Consider the following 17,095-nt stretch of genomic DNA (forward strand, 5'->3'; position numbering starts at 1 on the left):
CTGGTGCCCTTGTGAGGGAGGAGTGCCGGGCGGGGTCTCTGGCTCTAAGGTGGAGTGGGATGCACTTTCCTCCTGAACTGAATTCCTGAGGCCCTGACTGGGGGTGAAGAGAATGAGCTCTGTGGCTCATAGGGCACTTGAGGCCATGGACCCTCTGTTCTGGCAGGTGCCAGGTCCCTGATGGAGATGGTATCCTCCCTGCCATCTGGGTACTCCACATAGACGTATGCGGGATTGGCATGGAGCAATTTCACCCTTTCCACCAAGGGGTCAGTCTTGCTTCTCCTCATGTGATTCCTGAAAAGGACTGGACCAGGAGTGTAGTTCCCGATGCCGACCTTCTCTCGAAATTGAATAGGAGTAGCGTTGGTCGCGGTACATAGTAACGACAGGATGGAATGGAGCACCATAGGGAGGACCTCCTGCCAGGGTGAGTCTTGAAGGCCCTTTGACTTCAGGGCCAGTTTGACAGCCTTCCAGACTGTGGCATTTTCCTTTCCAACCAGCCCGTTCCCCCAGCGGTTGTAGCTCGTAGTCCTGCTGAATGCAGTGCCCCTTGCCAGTAGGTACTGACGTAGCTCTTCACTCATAAAAGATGAGCCATGGTCACTATTTATATAGCTGGGATACCAGAATAGGACGAAAATGGAATCTAGGGCCTTTATGACTGACGAAGTGGACGTGTCTGGACATGGGATGGTGAATGGGAAGCGGGAGTGCTCATCAATGATAGAGAAGAAGAAAGTGTTCCCGTTTGTGGAAGGGAGAGGTCCCTTAAAATGGACACTGAGCCGTTCGAAGGCCTGGATGACTTGATCAGGTGTGCCCCTTTGCGGGGCGGTAGAAATGCGGCTTACACTCCATGCAGACCTGGCAAGACCTGGTCATTTCTCTGACATTTTTCATGGAGAAGGGCAGATTGTGCATGTTGACAAAATGAGTCACATGGGTAACCCCAGGATGGCAGACCTCATTATACAGAGACCGCAGTTGGCTAGTGTGTACACAGGCACACACCTCTGGATAAGGCATTTGGAGGGTCATTAAGGGGTCCTGGCCGATAGGCAATGTCATAATTGTAGGTGGGGAGCTTGATGCTCCTCCTAGCAATTTTGTCATTTTTGATTTTTCCCCTCTTGACGTTACTAAACATAAATGCAACAGACTGCTGGTCAGTGAGGAATGTAAATTCCTCCAGTGCCACATGGCTTCTACAATGGCTTGAGCTTCCTTTTCCACAGAGGGATTTCGGAGCTCGTGGCCTTGCAATGTCCGAGGGGGAAGGAAATGCAAACAGCCTGTCTGCCTGGTCAAGGGTAGAGGCCAGAGCCATGTCCAAAGCATCGCATTCCATCTGGAAAGTTACATTATCATCCACTGCATGCATGACGGCTTTCGCAATGTGGTTTCAGAGGTAGTTAAAAGCCATTTGGGCTTCGACCAAGAGGGGAAAAGAAATGGCTTTTAAGAGGGGTCAAACCTTATCAGCGTATTGAGGGATCCACTGGGCGAAATATGAGAAAAACCCCAGGCATCTTCTCAAGCCTTCGTGGTTCTAGGAACGGGAAGCTTTAACAGGGGTGCATCCTATTGGGGCCGGGACCAGTGATGCCATTCTCCACCACGCAGCCAAGGATAGCCAGATGTCTAGTGCTGAACACACACTTGCTCGAGTTATAAGTGAGGTTCAGAGCTTTCACTGCGTGGAGAAAACTTTGAAGGTTGGCGTCATGGTCCTCCAGGGTATGTCAACAGATGGTGACCTTATCGAGGTAGGGAAAGGTAGTCTTCAACCCACATTCATCGACCATTCTGTCCATTTAACTTGGAAGATAGAAATCCTGTTAGTAATAGTGAAAGGGACCCTCCGGAATTGATAGAGACGACCGTTAGCGTCAAATGCTGCATATGGATGGTCCTCAGAACAGATCGGCAGCTGGTGATAAGCAGCTTTCAAGCCGATGGTCGAATTGACCCAATACTATGCAATATCATTCACCATGTTTGCAATTCGAGGGAGGGGGTAAGCGTCCTGTCGAGTGTACGGGTTAATAGTTTGGCTATATTCAATTACTAGTCTGGACTTATTTCCCCCTTTTACCACCACCACTTGTGCTCTCCATGGACTCGTGCTAGGTTCGATGATACCTTCAATGAGTAGTCATTGTGTCTCAGACTTTATGAAGTCTCGATCTACTGTGTTATACCTCCTGCTCTTGGTAGCAATAGATTTGCAGTCTGGGGACAAATTTGGGAAGAGAGGTGTGGGGGGTGGGGGGGGTGGTGTCAATATTCAGTGTGGTGAGGCTGCATGTGGGTTCTGATTTTAGGGGCCTTCTGTTCTGAACCGTGACAGGGGGGAGGGGATCAGAATACTCCAAGGTCATGCTTTTAAAGTGACACAGGAAGTCAAGACCCAACAGCACTGGAGCACACAATTCTTTAAGAACATACAAGCATTTTTCACAAAATTCGCCCCCCTACAAACGACAAATGTACTATACAATGCTCTTGCATACACGTAGAGTGCGAATGAGACTCAAGGAATATATGATCATTGGAAGGATGTACCCATAGTTTGTATTCTCGTACACTCCATGAGTCTTTGAAGCTTTCAGTAGAGCATTTAGTGAATGTCCATTTACCTTAACAGTCACTATGGAGTTGCTGAGCTGGTGAGGTCTGTCCTGATCTCGAACCATTGAGGCTAGGGCTCAGGAGACTCTGTACTCTTCACTCGAGTGGGTTGCCTGTGGGTAAGATAGCATCAACCTCGTGTGGTGGTAAAATGGCCGCCCTCCTTCCTCCTCTGACGATGATGGTGCCGAGCTTGAATTTGAGTTGTGTCCTTTTTCTCGCAGCCACCCTCCTTCGGCGTGTAGCGCAGCAATTGGGTCCACTATCATACGTAGTGCAGTCCCTGATGATTGCATACCCTTTTGTTCCTACTCTTGAAATGAGTGCAGACCTCCTGAGTTCATCGGTGTGGAAGACTTCTCTGGTCGCGTTCAGGTAGGCCTGGAAGTAGTCTACCCAGTACATGAACTCCTCAGCCACGATGGGGGACAGAGGCTCTGTCAGCAGCATCCCTGGCTTGAGCAGCACTTCCATCTTCTAGGGAATAAGCTAATAAAATAGTAGTGGGGATAAAAGCTCTCACAACTGGAAAGAGAACATATACTTTTATTAGCATGATTGAGGGTAGGGTCTCACAGTGATCTTCAGAAAGGCTCAGGGTTTAGGCAGGAAACCAGGGTTATATATGGGTAGATGGGGGCAGAACCAGCCATCGGTATAACACACCACCAGTGAATCTCAGTTCACTTCACATGTCCTCCACAATTTCCATCAATACCGGAGCACCTCAGGGCTGCGTTCTTACCCCACAGCTCGATACGACAACAACACCATTTACAAATTCGCTGGACGATATCATAGTAGTAGGTTGTATAAAAAGGAGCTATAAGTCAGCCTACAGGAAGGAGATTGAAAATTTGGATGAATGGTGCACCAGCAACAACTTCACATTCTATAGCCGATTTCAGGTGCTCAGAAGCATAAAATGCACGGGCAGATGCAGCTGGGACGTTCAGGTGGCCGTGGAAAAGACACCGTTCTGTCACCTGAGCGTCCCGGCTGAAGGAGAGCCGCATCCGAGCGATTGCCAGCTCCTGTGGACTGTGGCCGTAGTCCCACTCCTGCTTTCAGGTGCAACAGGGGATTCTCCGAGCCGGAGATTATACCCACAGGAGGAGGGTTAGGTAAGTGCCCCTCCTGGTCGGGTTCTCCCCATTCAGGTGGCCACCGAATGGCCGCATTGGAGTACAATAGATGGCTTTATATTGAGGGTATTTTGGCCACCTGAACGTGCCTTAAAAATCAAGGAGCTGACATTGACTCCAGGAAGGGATAATCAGAAGTGCGTGATCCGGTGATCATTGGAGGATTGGAGGTGGAGAGGGTGAGCAAATTTAATTTCTTGAGAGCCACTATCTCGGAGAATCTTTCCTGGACTCCAGCACCCCAATGGCGTCATGAAGAAAGCGCGTCAATGCCTCGACTTCCACAGGAGTTTGCGGAGCATTGGCATGACACCAGACACCCTGGCAAATTTCTACCCATGTGTGATGGAAAGTGTGCTGACCAGCTGCAGCCCAGGACATCACAGGCCAACCCCTCCCCACTACCTTTTGGAGGGCTTTAAGCTCAGGGCTATTGGTGTTCCCATATTGGACCATGCTGCAGCTGGTCAGCACACTTTCCACCACATCTTATCCCCTCTCCCTCTACACCCTACCTCCCATCTCCCCATGATCGAATCTCAGGGCTGTATGTTATGTCATGCATGTTCTCTGACAATAAATCTGAAATCGCTTTCCAGAATAGCGAAGTGACTTTCGCCTCTCAAAGTCAAACGATCTCCATCTCCATCTACCCAGTAGATGGCGCGCTCGCCGGTAACAAGGCACGGCCCCGCGAACGCTCGCTCGGGCTCCCCACCGTGGCACCAGCCGCCCGCGCCCTTGCGTCACAGGGACTTTGCTCCGCCCCTGTGTGTCGCGAGGTGAGTCCGAGCGACACCAGACTCCGCCCCCCCCCCCCCAATCGCGTGCCCAACGTCACAGGGATCCGTCTCCGCCCGTTTGTCGCTCGGGTTCCCTTGCGTCACTAGCCCCCGCCCCCGTATGTACGTCACAGTTTCCCAGCTCCGCCCCGCGCGTCGATCCGCCCCGCCTCTCCCCGCCCTTCGCAGCGCGTCATTGGGCTCACCCCTCGTCTACGAGAGGGGTTCGGTGGTTAGTCTCGATACTTGTTGGATCAGGTGTGAAGTGGCCGTGATTTCCAGACGACGGAGGTCGAGAATGGGTGAGCCTCGAGGAAGGAAAGTAAGACGACCAGGGCGAGGGCTGGGTGAGAGGGCCTGGGTGGTCTGGCCGTCCGGGGAGTTGCTTCGTTCAATGGACGGCCGTAACTCCGGGGGATCGGGTTGGCCCAACAGCATGGCAACTTGGAACATCCTGGGCCAAGTCCGTCACCAGGGCAAATTGAAAACTTCCATCAGGCGCTGCCGCTCAGGAGGAGGAGGAGGGGGATAAGATAGGGAGAGGAAGGGGGTAAGATCGGAGGTAGGGTGGAGAGGGAGAGATGGGGAAGAGGTAATAAGATAGGAAGTAGGGTGGAGGGAATAAGATAGGGAGAGGAAAGGGGGACAAGATAGGGAGAGGAGGGGGGACAAGATAGGGAGAGGAGGGGGACAAGATGGGGAGAGGAGGGGGACAAGATGGGGAGAGGAGGGGGACAAGATGGGGAGAGGAGGGGGACAAGATGGGGAGAGGAGGGGGACAAGATGGGGAGAGGAGGGGGACAAGATGGGGAGAGAGGAGGGGGACAAGATGGGGGGAGAGGAGGGGGGTAAGATCGGAGGTAGGGTGGAGAGGGAGAGATGGGGAAGAGGTAATAAGATAGGAAGTAGGGTGGAGGGAATAAGATAGGGAGAGGAAAGGGGGACAAGATAGGGAGAGGAGGGGGGACAAGATAGGGAGAGGAGGGGGACAAGATGGGGAGAGGAGGGGGACAAGATGGGGAGAGAAGGGGGACAAGATGGGGAGAGGAGGGGGACAAGATGGGGAGAGGAGGGGGACAAGATGGGGGGAGAGGAGGGGGACAAGATGGGGGGAGAGGAGGGGGACAAGATGGGGGAGAGGAGGGGGACAAGATGGGGGAGAGGAGGGGGACAAGATGGGGGGAGAGGAGGGGGACAAGATGGGGGGAGAGGAGGGGGACAAGATGGGGGGAGAGGAGGGGGACAAGATGGGGGGAGAGGAGGGGGACAAGATGGGGGGAGAGGAGGGGGACAAGATGGGGGGAGAGGAGGGGGACAAGATGGGGGGAGAGGAGGGGACAAGATGGGGGGAGAGGAGGGGGACAAGATGGGGGGAGAGGAGGGGGACAAGATGGGGGGAGAGGAGGGGGACAAGATGGGGGGAGAGGAGGGGGACAAGATGGGGGGAGAGGAGGGGGACAAGATGGGGGGAGAGGAGGGGGACAAGATGGGGGGAGAGGAGGGGGACAAGATGGGGGGAGAGGAGGGGGACAAGATGGGGGGAGAGGAGGGGGACAAGATGGGGGGAGAGGAGGGGGACAAGATGGGGGGAGAGGAGGGGGACAAGATGGGGGGAGAGGAGGGGGACAAGATGGGGGGAGAGGAGGGGGACAAGATGGGGGGAGAGGAGGGGGACAAGATGGGGGGAGAGGAGGGGGACAAGTTGGGGGGAGAGGAGGGGGACAAGATGGGGGGAGAGGAGGGGGACAAGATGGGGGGAGAGGAGGGGGACAAGATGGGGGGAGAGGAGGGGGACAAGATGGGGGGAGAGGAGGGGGACAAGATGGGGGGAGAGGAGGGGGACAAGATGGGGGGAGAGGAGGGGGACAAGATGGGGGGAGAGGAGGGGGACAAGATGGGGGGAGAGGAGGGGGACAAGATGGGGGAGAGGAGGGGGACAAGATGGGGGGAGAGGAGGGGGACAAGATGGGGGGAGAGGAGGGGGACAAGATGGGGGGAGAGGAGGGGGACAAGATGGGGGGAGAGGAGGGGGACAAGATGGGGGGAGAGGAGGGGGACAAGATGGGGGGAGAGGAGGGGGACAAGATGGGGGGAGAGGAGGGGGCAAGATGGGGGGAGAGGAGGGGGCAAGATGGGGGGAGAGGAGGGGACAAGATGGGGGGAGAGGAGGGGACAAGATGGGGGGAGAGGAGGGGACAAGATGGGGGGAGAGGAGGGGACAAGATGGGGGGAGAGGAGGGGACAAGATGGGGGGAGAGGAGGGGACAAGATGGGGGGAGAGGAGGGGACAAGATGGGGGGAGAGGAGGGGACAAGATGGGGGGAGAGGAGGGGACAAGATGGGGGGAGAGGAGGGGACAAGATGGGGGGAGAGGAGGGGACAAGATGGGGGGAGAGGAGGGGGACAAGATGGGGGGAGAGGAGGGGGACAAGATGGGGGGAGAGGAGGGGGACAAGATGGGGGGAGAGGAGGGGGACAAGATGGGGGGAGAGGAGGGGGACAAGATGGGGGGAGAGGAGGGGGACAAGATGGGGGGAGAGGAGGGGGACAAGATGGGGGGAGAGGAGGGGGACAAGATGGGGGGAGAGGAGGGGACAAGATGGGAGGTAGGGAGGGGACAAGATGGGAGGTAGGGAGGAGAGGGAGAGGGGGATAAGATGAGAGGTAGGGTGTAGAGGGAGAGGGGGATAAGATGGGAGGTAGGGTGTAGAGGGAGAGGGGGATAAGATGGGAGGTAGGGTGTAGAGGGAGTGGGGGATAAGATGGGAGGTAGGGTGTAGAGGGGAAGAGGGGGATAAGATAGGAGGTTGGAGAGGAAGAGGGTGTAAGGTAGGAGGGAGAGGGAATAAGATATATAGGGAGGAGGAAGAGGGGGATAAAATACGTAGGGAGAGGAATAGTGGATAAGATAGGAGGTAGGGTGGTGATAGGATAGGAGGTAGAGAGAAGATGGGGCGAGGAGGGGAGGAAGATGGGGCGAGGAGGGGAGGAAGATGGGGCGAGGAGGGGAGGAAGATGGGGCGAGGAGGGGAGGAAGATGGGGCGAGGAGGGGAGAGGAGGTGAATAAGGTAGGGTGGAGAGGGAGAGGAGGAGGGGTATAACATCGGTAGGGAGGAAAGGAAGAGGGATAAGAGGAGGTAGGGTGAAGAGGGAGAGGAGGGGAAGAGGTTGATAAGATAGGTGGGGAGGAGAGGAAGGGGATAAGATAGGTAGGAGGGAGATGGGGATAAGGGTGGAGGATAAAATAAGACGTAGGGAGGAGGAAGAGGGGGATAAAATAAGAGGTAGGGAGGAGAGGAAGAGGCAGATAAGGTGAGGTAGGGAAGAGAGGAATAGTGGATAAGATAGGAGGTAGGGTGGTGATAAGATAGGAGGTAGGGAGGAGAGGGAGAAGGATAAGATAGGGAGGGAGGGGAGAGGAGGTGAATAAGGTTGGGAGGAGAGAGAGGAGGAGGAGGGGGATAACATAGGTAGGGAGGTAGGGTGGAGAGGGAGAGGAAGATGGGGCGAGGAGGGGAGGAAGATGGGGCGAGGAGGGGAGGAAGATGGGGAGAGGAGGGGAGGAAGATGGGGCGAGGAGGGGAGGAAGATGGGGCGAGGAGGGGAGGAAGATGGGGCGAGGAGGGGAGGGAGATGGGGCGAGGAGGGGAGGGAGATGGGGCGAGGAGGGGAGGGAGATGGGGCGAGGAGGGGAGGGAGATGGGGCGAGGAGGGGAGGGAGATGGGGCGAGGAGGGGAGGGAGATGGGGCGAGGAGGGGAGGGAGATGGGGCGAGGAGGGGAGGGAGATGGGGCGAGGAGGGGAGGGAGATGGGGCGAGGAGGGGAGGGAGATGGGGCGAGGAGGGGAGGGAGATGGGGCGAGGAGGGGAGGGAGATGGGGCGAGGAGGGGAGGGAGATGGGGCGAGGAGGGGAGGGAGATGGGGCGAGGAGGGGAGGGAGATGGGGCGAGGAGGGGAGGGAGATGGGGCGAGGAGGGGAGGGAGATGGGGCGAGGAGGGGAGGGAGATGGGGCGAGGAGGGGAGGGAGATGGGGCGAGGAGGGGAGGGAGATGGGGCGAGGAGGGGAGGGGGATGGGGCGAGGAGGGGAGGGGGATGGGGCGAGGAGGGGAGGGGGATGGGGCGAGGAGGGGAGGGGGATGGGGCGAGGAGGGGAGGGGGATGGGGCGAGGAGGGGAGGGGGATGGGGCGAGGAGGGGAGGGGGATGGGGCGAGGAGGGGAGGGGGATGGGGCGAGGAGGGGAGGGGGATGGGGCGAGGAGGGGAGGGGGATGGGGCGAGGAGGGGAGGGGGATGGGGCGAGGAGGGGAGGGGGATGGGGCGAGGAGGGGAGGGGGATGGGGCGAGGAGGGGAGGGGGATGGGGCGAGGAGGGGAGGGGGATGGGGCGAGGAGGGGAGGGGGATGGGGCGAGGAGGGGAGGGGGATGGGGCGAGGAGGGGAGGGGGATGGGGCGAGGAGGGGAGGGGGATGGGGCGAGGAGGGGAGGGGGATGGGGCGAGGAGGGGAGGGGGATGGGGCGAGGAGGGGAGGGGGATGGGGCGAGGAGGGGAGGGGGATGGGGCGAGGAGGGGAGGGGGATGGGGCGAGGAGGGGAGGGGGATGGGGCGAGGAGGGGAGGGGGATGGGGCGAGGAGGGGAGGGGGATGGGGCGAGGAGGGGAGGGGGATGGGGCGAGGAGGGGAGGGGGATGGGGCGAGGAGGGGAGGGGGATGGGGCGAGGAGGGGAGGGGGATGGGGCGAGGAGGGGAGGGGGATGGGGCGAGGAGGGGAGGGGGATGGGGCGAGGAGGGGAGGGGGATGGGGCGAGGAGGGGAGGGGGATGGGGCGAGGAGGGGAGGGGGATGGGGCGAGGAGGGGAGGGGGATGGGGCGAGGAGGGGAGGGGGATGGGGCGAGGAGGGGAGGGGGATGGGGCGAGGAGGGGAGGGGGATGGGGCGAGGAGGGGAGGGGGATGGGGCGAGGAGGGGAGGGGGATGGGGCGAGGAGGGGAGGGGGATGGGGCGAGGAGGGGAGGGGGATGGGGCGAGGAGGGGAGGGGGATGGGGCGAGGAGGGGAGGGGGATGGGGCGAGGAGGGGAGGGGGATGGGGCGAGGAGGGGAGGGGGATGGGGCGAGGAGGGGAGGGGGATGGGGCGAGGAGGGGAGGGGGATGGGGCGAGGAGGGGGATGGGGCGAGGAGGGGGATGGGGCGAGGAGGGGGATGGGGCGAGGAGGGGGATGGGGCGAGGAGGGGGATGGGGCGAGGAGGGGGATGGGGCGAGGAGGGGGATGGGGCGAGGAGGGGGATGGGGCGAGGAGGGGGATGGGGCGAGGAGGGGGATGGGGCGAGGAGGGGGATGGGGCGAGGAGGGGGATGGGGCGAGGAGGGGGATGGGGCGAGGAGGGGGATGGGGCGAGGAGGGGGATGGGGCGAGGAGGGAGATGCTAGATAAGATAAGTAGGGAGGAGAGGGGATATGATAAGTAGGGAGAGGATGGCGATAAGATAGGTAGGGAGGAGAGGGAGAGGAGGTGGGGATAAGTGGTGAGGAGGGGGATAAGATGGAAGGTAGGGAGTAGAGGAATAAGATAGGTAGGGAGGAGGGGGTAAGATAGAAGGTAGGGAGAGGAGGGGGGATAAGAAGGGAGGGAGAGGAGGAGGGTGGAAGGGAGAGGTGAGGGGGAGGGAGGTTGGGGTGGGTATGTGTGGTGGAAGGGTAGGTAGTGGGTGGGGAAAGAAGGGGAGAATAGTTGATGAGAAGGGTGAGGCAGTGGATGAGGGAAAATGGGAGAAGGAGCAAGAGGTGAAGGAGGAGTGGGGAAGGAAATGAGGAGAATGTGAAGTGGCAGAAGAGGAGGAGGATGTGGGACATGGGATGAGGTGTGAGAAGGACAGCAAAGATGGAGGATAGTGAGAATGGGTGCAGAAAGGAGGGAGGCAGAAGCTCCTTTTTCACAGTGCTTGAAAGCTGGGTTTTATCCGCCTTTCAAGCGCTGCTTGAAACTATTGAAGGCAGACGTGGGGGGGGGGGCGGGGGGTCAAAACTTATCCGGCTTTGATCCGCCAAGGTCGGTAGTCTCAGCAATAGAGTTTATTGGACCCATGGAGCCAGCTCTTTTCTGTTCTGTGTGAAGAAGGAAACTCACTTCCAGAGACTGGTCGTCTATACAGCAGTAACACGGATTTCAGTGTAAAAATGGCTGGAGATTGATGAGTGGGAAGAAAGAGGAGGTAGTGAGGGCATGGGCTGAGGAGAGGAGAGCAAAGGGGAGGGTGACAGAGGGAAATGAGAAGGTGGAGAGGGGATAAGAGAGGGGGCATGATGAGAATATTGGGAGGGGTAGAGAGTGAAGGAAAGAGGGAGAGGAGGAAATGGCAGCACAGTGGGAACATAAGGAAAGGAGGTGCGCAGAGGGAGGAGGGAAGAGGCAGAGGATGAGTAAGTGGAGGAAGGGAAAAATTAAGAGTGGAAAGGAGGAGGGGCAAGAGAGTGGAAAGGAGGAGGGGCCAGGGAGTGGAAAGGAGGAGGGGCCAGGGAGTGGAAAGGAGGAGGGGCCAGGGAGTGGAAAGGAGGAGGGGCCAGGGAGTGGAAAGGAGGAGGGGCCAGGGAGTGGAAAGGAGGAGGGGCCAGGGAGTGGAAAGGAGGAGGGGCCAGGGAGTGGAAAGAGGGACCAGGAGGGAGAAGTGGTGAGGAAGAGTGAGCAAGAGAGGGAAGAGTCTGCGAAAGTGAGGAGAATGGTGATGTAAGGAAGATGAAAGGGAGGGGTGAGGAAGAGATGGTTTGAAGGGTAGAAGAGAAAGGAATAGGGAAAGGAGAAGGGGAGACAAGTGGCAGTGGGGGGAGGAGGATGGTGCTGATAGGATGAGGCCGAGGCATTGTTTGAGGAGGTGGGGAATGATTGAACATGCTGTAGTGAGAAGGGGAAAAATCTCAAAGGGTGGGGTACGCTCAGCTTTTACTCCATGCATCAGAATTTTTTCTCCCTCAGATCCACTGTTCTGTAGGAGAAGAAATAATTTTAAAAACAAATATTTGTGTTTTGCATTATTTTGAAGTTGAATGTAATTGATTCTAATGATTGGGTTGCCTGTGCTTTCAGATATAGTCTTACTCTTAGAATAAGAGGACAGACAGCTACATATTTGGAGGAAAAGTTGCTGTTGCATGCCAGCATGAGAATGATTGACTAGTGGATTGAGGATTTGTTTGAGAAAGCACCAGATATATATTTGCATTGGAACGCTCGAGTTTTCTTCCTTCTGACTGTATCTGATGTTGCATTTCTACAAATTTGCTTGGATAACATTGCTCAAAAGATTGATGTACATTGCAGATATATAGAAATTTGTGAATATTTCAATCTGGAATTTGTGTTAATGTTTGGGTTAGTGAAATTACTTACTTTTTGAGTTCTGTTTCCACTGGTATAAAATAAGAATTGCTTTTGGTTTGTGGGAGGCATTAGAATCAGCATCTCTTTTTGTTCTTTGCAGTGTCCCTGTTTAGTCAACCATGTGCACCCCTTAGATTCTCTCTAATGGTTGCCTGGAAACAGGGCATAGTGTTACTTCAGATCGAAGCCCATCTATCTAACCTAGTGGCTTGTTGCACTGTTGTCACTTGTAAACTTGCCATTTGTCATCTACCTAGTTAAATTTTCATTCAGTGCATCAGAAAATGCATCCATATTTTCATTTCTTTTAATCCTCAAATCTGGGAACTTCTGACATTCATTAGGTTTTGATCATTTATGCAGCTTTTCTTAATGAAGAATGCTATATTTTATTGAGGTGGCTAATAGAAGAAATATAAAGAAATTTTGTACAGAATGGAAAATGCATTTGACTATATGATCAGATACACTGTCAGCTATTTAATTTAGTGTACACATGTAGGGTAACAGGCCCTTCTGGGCCCAAGCTCCTGCCGCCCAATTGACCTACAACCCTGATATGTTTTGAAGGGTGGGAGGAAACCTATGCAGACATAGGGCAAACGTACAAACTCTTTACAGACAGTGCCAGATTTGAACCCAGGTCACTGGTGTTGTAATAGCGTTGCGCTAACAGAGTGTAAATTAATGTTAATTGCATAAAAGTCATAGTGTGGTATTGTAGCAGCCCGCAGACCGTACCTCAGACTGACACAGGAAATGGCCACCAATCGCGGCGACCGGCAAAACATCATGCAGGCTGAAACGTCCGTTTCTATAGGCTGCCGGCAGAGCAGTGAAACTGGCCAATCACGGCTGGTGGATCGCAGAGGGCCCAATGGGAGCCCGGACATCCAACGTAACCAATCGACAGCCAGCCTGCTCAAGCCACGCCCTGGTGGTGATGCAGTTGAGCTGACTATAAAAGGCAGAGCTGCCACTGAATAAACTCGGTGTCAAATACACTCTACTGGTGTGTGTGTCTTTCTTCTCCTGTGGATTTGAGCTACAGCCTTAGGGCAATAACCAAGAGCTATAACCTAGCTGTAGCCGTAGCAACCTCACTACGATATACATTTATCAGAGAATGAAGGAGATACCATGGACACATAAATACAAATATAATAAAATAGGAGGAGGTATTGGTTCTTTGAACTTGCTTTGTCTTTCACTATAGTCAATCACAGTACAGTGTTCTCGCACTCCTTAACGCCTTTAATGTTTAGAAATTTGTCAGCCTACTCAAATTTATTCAGTAGTTTGGCTGCCACAATCTTCTATCATGCAGAATGACAAACCTATCACCTGAATGGGAAAAAAAAATGTCCTCCCCTCACTTAATTATTTTTTCATGTAATCTAAATTAGTGACACCCTGGTTTGAGACCAGCCATTCTCAATGCGGGCCCTACAGCATCCCTGGTGGCCACAACACATTTGGCTAAAAGCCTGTTTTCAATTCGTGACATGAATATTTTTTGGGGCTTTTTTAAGCCAATACGAAAACCAGGAAGGGGTCCCAAAAACTTGAAGCAGTGTCCCAAGGGGACAATAGCCAAAAAAAAACATTGAGAATGACTGTTCTTTCAAGGCCTGTTGGAATTTTGCTTTGTGTGCAGTTCTGGTCTCCTTGCTTGTGAAATGGAGGTGGTGCAGAGGAGGCTCACCTGGTTGATCCAGAAATTAAGGGTTGGCCTGTGAGTAGCTCAGGTCTACACTCATTTCAGTTAAGGAGGAGGATGAGGGATCGAATAGAAACATTAAAAAATAATGAAATGAATAAGGTAGAAGCAAGGAAGTTGGTTCCTCTGGCAGATGAGACTAGAATTTGGGGAAATAGCCTCAAGATTTGGGGAGAATATTTATATAATCATATAACCGTTAGCACGGAAATGGGTCATGTCGGCCTTTCGAGTCCGCACCGGTTCACTTGAACAACTCCACCAGATCCCCCCTCCTGCTCTCCGCCCATAACCCTCCAACCCCCTCACCTACACGTACACATCCAACTGTCTCTTAAATGACAGAAGGGAACCTGCCGCAACTCTCTTTTGGAAGATCATTCCATTCTGCCACCACTCGCTGAGTGAAAAAGCATCCTCTAATATTTCTCCTAAAGTTTTGCCTGCCCCCTTATCCTTAACTCATACTCTCTTGTTCCAACCTCCCCTGCCCTCAGGGGAAAGAATCTGTTTATGTCTAGTCTATCTATTCCTTTCATAATTTTAAATACCTCTTTCAAGTCCCCTTTCAGCCGTCTACATTCCAATGAATAAAGTCCCAGCCTCCTTAATCTCTCCCTGTAATTCAGATGCTATAAGCCAGGCAACATCTTTGTAAATCTTCTCTGCACTCCAACATATCGATATCCTTTCTATAATTTGGAGACCAGAACTGAGCACAGTACTCCAAACCTGGCCTCACCAATGTGAGGCAGCATCACTTTCCAGCTCCTATTCTCTACATTATGATTTATGAAGGCCAGCATATCATATGCCTTCGTAATCACCCTGTCTACATGGGAATCCACCTTCAATGAACTCCGTGCCATAACCCCCATGTCCCTCTGCATACCTCAATGCCCTCCCCTTAACTGCATATGTCCTATTCTGGTTATTTTTTCTGAAATGCAGCACCTCACACTTGTCTACATTGAATTCCATCTGCCATCTTTCAGCCCACTCTTCCAAACAAACCAAATCCTTCTGCAATCCAAGAAAACCTTCCTCACAATCCATCGCTCCCCCTATTAAGAAGTGTGTAGTGAATTTGTGGAATTCTCTGCCCAGTTACCTCTTGAATAAATTTGATCTTGAATTTGGTTACATGGATTTAAGACATATTTTTGAACAATATTGAAATTAAGGGACTAGACAGTTATCTGAAGTTAAATCCGTGGCAGATCAACCATGATCTTATTGAGTGCTATTTTGTTGTGTTGGATTCTTATGTTCTTATTGTAAATTATTGTGGTTCTTACATGGAGAGCAGCAATCTATCACACGTCTGTGCATTTTAAAAGTGGTAATCAGTTCTTGATTTATCATAGATTACCAGGACTGTTGTATGGAAATTCTCTTTGAAGACCTCATCACAATACCATTAGCTCCAGGGAGTGATGAGGTTGAGGTGAAGATTCTATTCTGACTTCTGTGGTTTAGCCAAATTTATCATTGTCATATATGAAAATTTGATAACTGCTTCTCTCCATCTTAAGAATACTGGGGAAACTGTATATATTTGAAAAGGAAAAAGTATGTATCATGGTTAATGTGGTTTATGGTGTGAAAAATAAAAAATTAAAAAAAAAGAATACTGGGGAAAATGTGAAGAGGGTCTCAGAGTTGGAAGATTGAGGTGAAAGCTCAGTTATCTTCCCTTCATGTATTTATTTGGACTCGTTTTCCCACTTTGCACTTTAGAGCAAGAATTTCAAGGTCTCTACCAAAAGTGTTGAGAAGAAGACATAGTGCACTGTGCAACTGAAGTGTTTGAACAGGGACAACTATTTCCATGGTCTTTCAAATTGGTGCTGGGAACATGTGCAATGCCTTGCAATTTTTTTGGGCATTGCTCTATTTGGGAAGTCATGATGTTCTCTTAATAAAGAGCCATTAGGCAGTGTCTGCCCTTGTATTTGCTGGGAATGTGCACTTTCTGGTATTGTATGGAGGCGTTGACTGAACTCACATTGATCATCCGGAACAAAATGAGAATTCTGAAATAAATAGCAAGGGGATGAGTCAGCAGGACAGGATGGAGATTGAAAACTTGACTGAATGGTGCAGCAGTAACAACCTTGCTCTCAATGTCATCAAAACTAAGTTGATTGTTGACTTCAGGAAAGGAAACACAGAGGTTTACAATCCAGTGACCATTAGGGGATCAAATTTAAGTTCTTAGGAGTCTCGATCTCAGAGGATCTTTCCAGGACCCAACACCCCAATGGTATTGTGAAGTAGGCAGATCAGCGCCTCTACTTCCTCAGGAGGTTGCGGAGGTTTGGAATGACAGAAAATGCAAATTTCTACAGAGGTGTGGGAGCGCTGCTGTTGGAAAGCAGCAGCAATCATCAAAGACCCTCACCACCCAACACATGCTCTGTTCTCGCTGCTGCCATCAGGAAAGAGATCTAGGTGCCTCAAGACTCGCACCACCGGGTTCAGGAACAACTGCTACCCCTCCACCATCAGACTCCTCAACAACAAACTCAGAGACTGGCTTAAGGACTTCATTGATTTTCTTTTTGTTCTCTCTGTATTGCACAGTTGGGTTGTTTGCATGTTTTGTGCTATGTACAATTATTTTTTGCACTACCAATTAGTGGCAATTCTGCCATGTCCACAGGAAAAAGGAATCGCAGGGTTGTATGTGATGTCATGTATGTACTCTGACAATAAATCTGAAATCTGAATTCACAGCCACAAGATCAAAAGATCAACTGATCTACAATATATTGGCAGATCATCAAACCCAAAAGGCAGTCACGAGTTGATGCCCGTCTGCCGTATCACGCCCTTTGAGCAGTCCTGCCAGACTAGGCTTGCTCTAGTCACGCTGAAGCCTGTACACATTCTGCATTGTCATTAAGCAGACCAATGATATCCTTAAGGCATGTTAATAGGGTTAGATTATCATTTGATTACATTTTGACTACTTGTTTTTTTTTCCAGTTATAATGAACTCTAAAGAATGTTTTCCTGTGTTCCATATTTTAATGCATCCATAAATCCTTTAGTAAAATATTTTTTCCCCATTAAAAGTCAATTACCACCCACACAAAGCATTCTATTTTTTTTACTCTGCAGTGTTTTACCTGCTCTGATGCATGTAAATAGTCATGAGGGAATTGTTCATGCCTTGAAGAGTAATTCCCTGTTGGAATCTTTGAGCTGAACCTAATGTAATTTTTATAGCTTCTCATGTTGTTATTTCTCGTTATTTCTCCTAATATAAAATAGCCTGAATTTAAAGGGGTGAAACAGTAGCAACTGTCAACTTGTTTGCTGTGTACATTCTTTTTAATCACTGCATTGTCTAAGTGGGAAAGTTTGAATGCTGTCAATTTGTAAATTTTCCTCTGAACAATTGTGCATTTTTTAACTAAAACTAATCTT

At 52.5% G+C, this 17,095-nt stretch overlaps 1 protein-coding gene across 4 annotated transcripts in view; it reads left to right on the forward strand.

The window, feature by feature from the left end:
- Positions 1-4,705: 4,705 nt before the first annotated feature.
- The window catches only part of pam (peptidylglycine alpha-amidating monooxygenase), a 213,904-nt gene continuing 201,514 nt past the window's right edge, over positions 4,706-17,095 (forward strand). For 2 of the 4 annotated variants that reach the window (XM_069892417.1, XM_069892423.1), the window contains exon 1: positions 4,708-4,886. The gene's annotated coding sequence lies outside the window, so the exon portion shown is untranslated. Of the gene's footprint in view, positions 4,887-17,095 lie in introns of all 4 variants that reach the window. The other 2 variants (XM_069892414.1, XM_069892415.1) reach the window with 2 other exon arrangements.

The sequence above is a fragment of the Narcine bancroftii genome, chromosome 1 (genome assembly GCF_036971445.1).
Source record: "Narcine bancroftii isolate sNarBan1 chromosome 1, sNarBan1.hap1, whole genome shotgun sequence".
Taxonomy (NCBI): domain Eukaryota; kingdom Metazoa; phylum Chordata; class Chondrichthyes; order Torpediniformes; family Narcinidae; genus Narcine; species Narcine bancroftii.